Source organism: Lactuca sativa, chromosome 5, assembly GCF_002870075.4.
Source record: "Lactuca sativa cultivar Salinas chromosome 5, Lsat_Salinas_v11, whole genome shotgun sequence".
In the NCBI taxonomy this organism is placed as follows: Eukaryota; Viridiplantae; Streptophyta; class Magnoliopsida; order Asterales; family Asteraceae; genus Lactuca; species Lactuca sativa.
The window spans coordinates 267,610,895-267,619,924 of NC_056627.2; positions in this window are offsets into that span (position 1 = coordinate 267,610,895).

Below are 9,030 nucleotides of genomic sequence, written 5' to 3' on the forward strand. Positions count from 1 at the left end.
TTTGGGCTTAATTATAGTCTTAATGGTTTAAGTGTTGCAATTTTCACAACATGAAGATTTGAAGTCCTTTTTGCAAGCAAGAGTTGACTTGGAAAGTGGGAGCTTGAAGACCTTTTGAAGTGTCCCTTAATTCCTTTAGGAAAGAGTTAATAATTCTTGTGATCGCTCACAAAAATTGTTACTAGACATGGCTTGGTTTACACACATTATAATGCATGTTTGTGATGTTTATTTTATGTTAAATATATGTTATGTTTTATATATAAAAATGGTTTTTACATGTCAAATAACATTTTTCATTAGATAATGTTACTTGGAGTTTGATTAAAAAAATATTTAAAAGATAACATAAGATGTTTATAAATGAATATCTATAAAAACGTTTACCGATTAAAACTCAATTTTTTTGTTGAAAATAGTTTTATTGTAAAACTTATAAATACCCAACTTTAAAATATTTGAAATTGTTTAAAAGATTTTTAAACATTATAGAAACTCCTTGTCTTTATAATAAATAATGAGTTTTTATTAAAAAGATTAAAATCGGTTTATAGCCACTAGTACAAAAATGACCTACAGACACACCAAAAAAGTGTGACTATATGCGTATAATGACATTTTATTTTTTCACTGAAAGTGTGACTGAAGGTAAAGCCATCGTGTGGGTCTTATGTCACTTTAAAATGTAGTGTTTGTATGATATCAAAACATGTGACCGTATTATAAAAGTGTGGCAAATGTGTACGTAAATTTTTTCCTTAAATATCCAATATTGTAGCGTTAAACCGTCAATAGACACATTTGTTTAGTAACTGCGGTGATTGTATATCATCAACTTGCGACATTCATGATGTTTTAGTGTGGTTGTTTTCTTTTATATTGTCACACAGTTTAAATTTTGTTAAGACTATTGTGTATCTTTTGTAAACATGTAATTACGGTGAGTATGACCATGTTTGCTAAATGGTCACATGTAATTAATTCCATAAGTGACGAATTGCTAATAATTAGTCACAAAAAACAATCAATTTTTGTGAGTATAGCCTATCGTATAGAGACACACAATTAAGTGAAATACAATCATAAGTATTATAAAGATACATATTTTGTTAAAATTAAGGACTATTCGGTATCGTAATAAGACTATTGGGTATATTTTAGATACATATAATTACGGTGAACATGACCATGTTCGGTAAATGGACACATATAATTAATTTTGTAAGTGACAATTTGCTAGTATTTAGTCACAACAAAAATCAGTTATGGTATTTATTTGCCACATTAATTGTTTTTGATTTTGTTATTGTTTAACTTAGTCACAAAAACTTTAGAATGAACATCATTTTAAAATAACTGTAGACTCATAATTCTTGTATATTATGGCTATTGTTAACCATTTAGTCACACGTTAAAAAATGATGTAAAGTAACCATAGTATAATTTTAGAGACATTGAAAACCTATAAAACATGACCAAATTTATATTAAAGCCACTTTAATTTAATATTTATTGTTACTTTTTCTACAATTTTAGACACATCAAAATAATTTAAATTGAAGTAACCAAACCCAACAATGTGAAACAAAAGAAAAATTCGTAATTTGATATCTTACATACTTATAAAGCTTGCATTTTCCCTTGATTGTCATGCATTTGAAACCCCCCAATATAATTTGCTAAAACCTCATGCATTTGAAACCCCCAAACCTTTTCACCTTCTTAATAATTAATCACACATAATCAATGGTAATTCATAGGAGATAATACTTTGCTAAAACCTCATGCATTTTGATAAGTTATAAAACAAACTTGAAGATCGATTAGATCTTTGTAACAGGTATTACGATGAACATAAAACAATAAATAAGACAAGTATGGATCAAAATATGTCGAATGATTAGATCAAACAATCCTCAGCAGAGCTCGACTAAGAACTTCCGCTGTAGAGGATTTAGGGTTACAAGAACAATAATAAAACTTCTGAATTAAGCTCTGATCAATCTATTCTATCATTACTATCGTTTACCTAAGATGCATGCAAGCACCTATATTTATAGTAAACCCTACTAGACTCACGGATGGATAGGCCCATACCGGAGATACAAAAATGGACTAGCTAACGAGCCCAATAGATGCAACATATTACAAAACACGACCCAACAATCTCCCCCTTTGCGTCAAATTGGAGCGAGACTACTTCTTCTTCTTGCTAGGGCCAGCAACAGGAACTTTCTTCGTAGTATCAAACAGACGAGAGATGTAACAACGTAAATTTTCAAACAAATTTTTCATTTCAAAATAAAGTATTTTCATTCAAAACAAGGCATAAATATTCCAAGTGTCATGTCAAAATACAAATCATAGAATTCCCAAGATCACAAAACATCTATCAGTGTGTACAGATCACGCCGGCGCCTTCCCACGGTCCTCGCTAGTACCTGAAACACATACATAACAACTGTAAGCATAAATGCTTAGTGAGTTCCCCAATATACAACTTACGCACATACGCCTTTCCAGGCCCTGACCTTCCGGTCCATGTGTCTCAGGGGACTTCCGTCCCTGCTGGGTAAACCTTCCGGTCCTACCCACGCCGACCTTCCGGTCCACAACACAACGCCTTCCGGCCCATAACATAATCGCCTTCCGGCCCGTAACATAATGCCTTCCGGCCCATAATATAATGCCTTCCGGCCCATAACATAATGCCTTCCGGCCCACATAACATACATAACACGTATAACAAATAACTTACCACATATAGCACATATATCACATATCATATCTGACCTTCCGGTCACACAGTCAAACCCTTCCGGGTACAGTATAGTGAGAAGACTCACCTCGTGAATATCGAAAGCTAGCAAATCCCGAAATCACTCGTGCTCGATCCGCCGAGCTACCATCTCCCTATAACATCATATATCTCTTATTAACACTTTTATCTTCTAAGTTTGACTATCCCTAAGAAGTTAGACATAGGTCAACTCTGGTCAACGGTCAACGGTCAACGGTCAACTTGACCGGACTCGGCGAGTGCTAGGGCGACTCGGCAAGTCTAGACGTCCTCACCAATTCTCTAAGATTCCCTTTCTACTCGTCGAGTATCCTCCTTGACTCGACGAGTTCCTCCTGGAAGAATCGCGGGGCCACCCCGACTCAACTCGCCGAGTCTGAAGAACAACTCGGCGAGTCCCAGTTAATCTTCAAGCTACTCGCCGAGTCTGTTCATCGGACTCGGCGAGTCCATGCCATGCAACCGCTCAAACTGCTTTCTAAGGTCAGAACTGCTCCGACCATTCATAGGTCTGGCCTTCCTAGACTGATTTATCACGTAAGGTCCTCATTTCGGTGCTCATAATACACCCCATGACTCATAATTTACATTTTGACCTAAGGCATAAGCATTCCAATCCAAAACCTCCATTGATTCCCGAAATGCTCCGGCATGGGACATTCTGGACTTCCAAAGGTCCCAATACAGGGTTCCAATCGCTTGGGGGACTAAGGTAACACTCAATCTAGCCACAAAAGGGTTCAATAAACCCTAAATCCATATACACATCAACATAGAAGAATGTAACTCGAAATATTACCTGAATAACGTGCTCTCTGTGTCTCCAATCCTCAGAACGTGACTTCTCTTGTTGTTCCCTTAACCAAGCCTCCTCTTCCTTGCAAAACAACACTTCCAAAATCAACAATGGTCTTCTACCTTGCTCCAGATGCTCACAATCGAATTAGGGTTTCTCTCAGAGGACTAGGGTGAACAATGACGGCCATAAGGTCCCTCATATACGTCCCAACCCTGAACGGTTAGGGTTTTCGCTAAACAGCGCAGACTCGCCGAGTCCATATCCGGACTCGTCGAGTCCAGTCGCAGACCCGCGACCAGATCCGCGATCCTACTCGTCGAGTCTAGGCTCCAACTCGCCGAGTCCCCTCTTAAAACACCCAAAATCATAAATATAACAATACCTGGAATTCCGGGCTGTTACAACTCTCCCCCACTAGGACTAGACTTCGCCCTTGAAGTCTCACCCTGAAAATAGCTCCGGATGCTGCTCCCGCATCTCATGCTCCGGCTCCCAAGTCATTTCCGATCCCTTCCGGTGTTGCCACTGAACCAACACCAGAGGTACCTGCTTGTTCCTCAGAACCTTGATCTTCCGATCCCTAATGGCCACTGGTCTCTCGGCATAATTCAGGCTCGCATCCACCTGAATATCCTCTAATGGAACCACTGTCGACTCGTCGGCTATACACTTCCTCAATTGCGACACATGAAAAGTGTCGTGGATCTGCCCCAACTCTGCTGGCAACTCCAAACGATAGGCTACCCGGCCTATCCTTGCAATCACACGAAATGGCCCAATATATCGGGGTCCCAACTTGCCCCTCTTCCTAAATCGAATCACTCCTTTCCAAGGAGAGACCTTCAGGAGAACGAAGTCGCCGACTTGAAACTCAAGCTCGGATCGGCGTCTGTCTGCATAACTCTTCTGTCGGCTCTAGGCGGTCAATAACCTCTGTCTAACCTATTGAATCTGCTCTGTCGTCTGAAGCATGATCTATGTACTGCCCATCACTCTCTGTCCCACCTCTCCCCAGCAAATGGGGGTCCGACACCTCCTACCATACAACAGCTCAAAGGGTGGCATACCAATGCTCGAATGATGGCTGTTGTTGTAGGAAAACTCTGCCAAGGGTAAATACGCATCCCAGCTACCCCCGAAATCTAACACACACGCTCGAAGCATGTCCTCCAGCGTCTGAATCGTTCGCTCGCTCTGGCCGTCTGTCTGGGGATGGTATGCGGTACTAAAATGCAATTTAGTACCCAGCTCCTCATGGAATTTCTTCCAGAATCTGGAAGTGAAGCGCACATCACGGTCTGAAACAATCGAGATCGGCACCCCATGCCGAGATACCACTTCTCTCACATATATCTCCGCCAACTTCTCCGCTGAAGAACTCTCACTGATGGCAAGGAAGTGAGCGCTCTTCGTCAATCTGTCTACAATCACCCAAATTGCATCAACTCCTCTGGCAGTCTTCGGCAATTTGGTGATGAAATCCATAGTGATCTGTTCCCACTTCCACTCGGGAACCTCCAATGGCTGCAACTTGCCATGCGGTCTCTGGTGCTCGGCCTTAACCCTACGGCAGGTCAAGCACCTCTTAACGAACCATGCGACGTCCCTCTTCATACAGGGCCACCAATACTCTTTCCTCAAATCCAAATACATCTTCGTGGCCCCGGGATGGATCGAGAATTTCGATCGATGAGCCTCTTCCATCAAAGTAGTACGCGTACCGCCCACGAACGGTACCCAAATCCGACCCTGAAACATCATAAGCCCTCGTCCATCCGTAACGAACTCTGAAACCAACCCAACGACCCGCTCTCTCTTCTGAATCTCTGGTCGTACAGCCTCGGCCTGTGCCCCACGAATAGCATCCAATACTGGAGCTATCACAGTCAATCTCAAACATACATCTCGCAGTGGAGTGCTCTCCGCCCTGCGGCTCAATGCATCGGCTACCACATTAGCCTTGCCTGGGTGGTACAGGATCTCACAATCATAATCCTTGACCACATCCAACCACCTCCTCTGACGCATATTTAGGTTGGGCTGATCCATCAAATACTTCAAGCTCTTATGGTCCGTGTATATCGTACATCGAACCCCATACAAGTAGTGACGCCAAATCTTGAGAGCGAACACTACTGCCCCCAACTCTAAATCATGCGTGGGATATCTCGCCTCATGAGGTTTCAGCTGCCTCGACGCATAAGCTATCACATGAACCCTCTGCATCAACACTTCACCCAGCCCCGAAATCGATGCATCGCAATATACTACAAAATCCTCCATCCCCTCCGGGAGAGCTAATACCGGGGCTTCGCACAACCTTTGGCGAAGTGTCTCAAAGGAGGTCTGCTGCTCGGGTCCCCATGAGAATGCAACACCCTTCCGGGTCAATCTGGTGAGCGGCACTGCGATCTTGGAGAAATCCTTAATAAATCTCCGATAATACCCTGCCAACCCAAGGAAGCTCCTGATCTCAGAGGGTGACTTCGGCACCTCCCAACTCATCACCACCTCAACCTTGGCTGGATCGACCAATATCCCTTCCTGATTAACAACATGTCCTAGGAATTGGACCTCCCGCAACCAGAAGTCACATCTGGAGAACTTTGCATAAAGCTTCTCCGATCTCAATACCTCAAGGACCTCCCTCAAATGCTCCTCATGCTGCTCTCTAGATCTCGAATACACTAGAATATCGTCGATAAATACAATCACTGACCGATCCAACATCGGCCTGCATACACTGTTCATGAGATCCATGAACATAGCCAGGGCATTGGTGAGCCCGAAAGGCATCACCACAAACTCATAATGCCCATATCGCGTCCTAAACGCTGTCTTCTGGACGTCCTCATCCCGCACTCTCACCTGATGGTACCCTGACCTCAGATCGATCTTGGAAAACCAAGATGCTCCCTGCAACTGATCGAATAAATCATCGATCCTCGGTAACGGGTAACGGTTCTTGACCGTCAACTTGTTCAACTCCCGGTAATCAATGCACATCTGGTGTGAACCATCCTTCTTCTTGATGAACAGAATAGGCGCTCCCCACGGCGAGCTGCTCGGCCGAATGAATCCCTTCCCCAACAACTCCTGAAGCTGCGAGGACAACTCTTGCATCTCTGGAGGTGCAAGACGATAAGGCACCTTAGCAATAGGCGCGGCCCCCGGAACCAGATCGATACCAAACTCTACTTGCCTCACAGGAGGTACTCCCGGCAGCTCCTCGGGGAAAACATCTGGAAACTCACGCACCACTGGGACCTCCTCAACTGATCTCGGTCTCTCGAAAACCTCCCGCGTATCCATCACATAAGCCACAAAACCCTTACAGCCCTGCTGTAGACACTGCCTCGCCCTAGCGGCCGAACAAAAAGCTGATCCCGAACGGGTACCCTCGCCGTACACCGAAAGAACTCCCCCACTAGGGTCTCGTATAGTCACCAGCTGACGCTCACAGTCGATGACGGCGCCGAATCGGCTCAACCAGTCCATGCCCACAATGACACAGACATCACCCATCGCAATAGGAATCAGGTCAATCGGAAACTCAACCCCGAAAATCTCTAGCACGCATCCCCGGAGAACCTCCGTGGCACAAATCACTCTCTCGTCAGCTATAGAAACTCTCAGAGGCCGACTCAACGACTCACGACTAACGCTGATATGCTGACTAAAAGCTAAAGATACAAAGGACCTACTCGCACCCGAGTCAAATAACACTAAAGCAGGCACAGAGTTCACAAGGAAAGTACCTACGCATATCATAACATAAGCATAACATCTCGACATCAAAATAAATACATGAAATACAGCATACCTGCCACAACATCGGGCACAGCGCGGACCTCCTCCGCAGTCAGCTGAAAGGCTCTCCCACGAGCCCTCGGGGCCTCGGCCTTCACCGGTCGAGTCGCAGTAGCCCTGGCAGTAGGTGCAGATCCCTGGAGAAGCTGAGGGCACTCGGCCTTCCGATGGCCTGTCTGATTGCAATGAAATCAAACCGTGAACCCATTGGGGCAATCCCTAGCAATGTGCCCCTCCTTGCCACACTTGTAGCAAGCACCAGATCGACATGCCCCATCATGACCCTTGCCGCACCTTCCGCAAGTGCAGCCCTTCGGACCTCCCGTCCTCGAATCGGCGGACTTAGTCCGCTTGGCTGCCGGCTGAGACTGAGCCGGCCGCCGGTCCACCCGCTGAGACTCGGCCTCCTCCCTGGCCTGGGTCTCCAACTCAATCTCGCGCTTCCTGGCATTCGCCTGAAGCTCAGCAAAGGTATGATAGGTGGAGTTTGACACAAACTCCCGGATATCCCTCCTCAAAACACCCAAGTACCGGCTCATCCGAGCCTGCTCTGTGGACACCAGCTCGGGGCAGAACATCGCCCTCTCAAGAAACTTCCGCGTGATCACCGCAACCGAATCAGTACCCTGCTTGAGGGTCAAGAACTCCTGAACCAATCATTCCCTCTCCACCGGGGGAACGTACTCGTCTCTGAACATAGAGGTAAACCCCTCCCATGTCACTGCTGAAATCTCTGCCAAAGTGAAGTTCGCCGTCACGAACTTCCACCAATCCTTCGCTCCCAGACGGAGCTGGTTCAAAGCGAACCGTACCCTCAGATGCTCCGGACATGAACAAGTGTAGAAGCACCCCTCAATATCAGCGATCCACCTCATCGCAGCAATCGGATCCTGCGTCCCATCAAACTCAGGTGGCTTCGTGTTGCTGAACTCCCGAAACAGCAACGAGTCACCCCCCTGTGGCCTGGCAGCGGCCACAGCTGCGGTAGCTGCAGAGGCTGCAGCCTCAGTCAATGCGGCGTACCGCTCTTCAAAAGTCTCCATCAAGGTGGTCTTAATAGACCCAAACATCTCCGGAATCTCAGCCCGGATCGCTACAGCCACCTCCTCATGAATCATCTGACGAATTTCCTCGTCACTCACACCGCTCGAACTCGCTCCGTGGCGTGGTCTAACCATAATGTCTCTGAAATACAACATAAAACTATCAGAGACTCCATCGAGTATAATCGCACTCGGTAATGCAACCCTACTCAGTCTCCGATATCCAGGGATTCTTACTTGGGTCTCCCACTGACCCGGTGTCTTCGGTAGTACGGGCCCAATACTACCGACCACACCGCATCAACATTCATCCCAAGTCTTCCTCCCCAAACCCCGGATAGTGAGCACTCTACTTTTGTTATGCACTATCTACCCGCACACTATCAAAGCATCTCATATCGGCAACCTCCCTAGACTAAGGCATCACAAATCAGGCCACTCTAGTCCTATTATGAATACCTAGTCTTCTAGCATGCATAACAATTCATATCATAACTTATCTCATAACATAACATTGTAAGGTATTTTGGGGATCTTTACCGTTCGGGCGCTGACTGATCGTACACACTGTTTCTTTC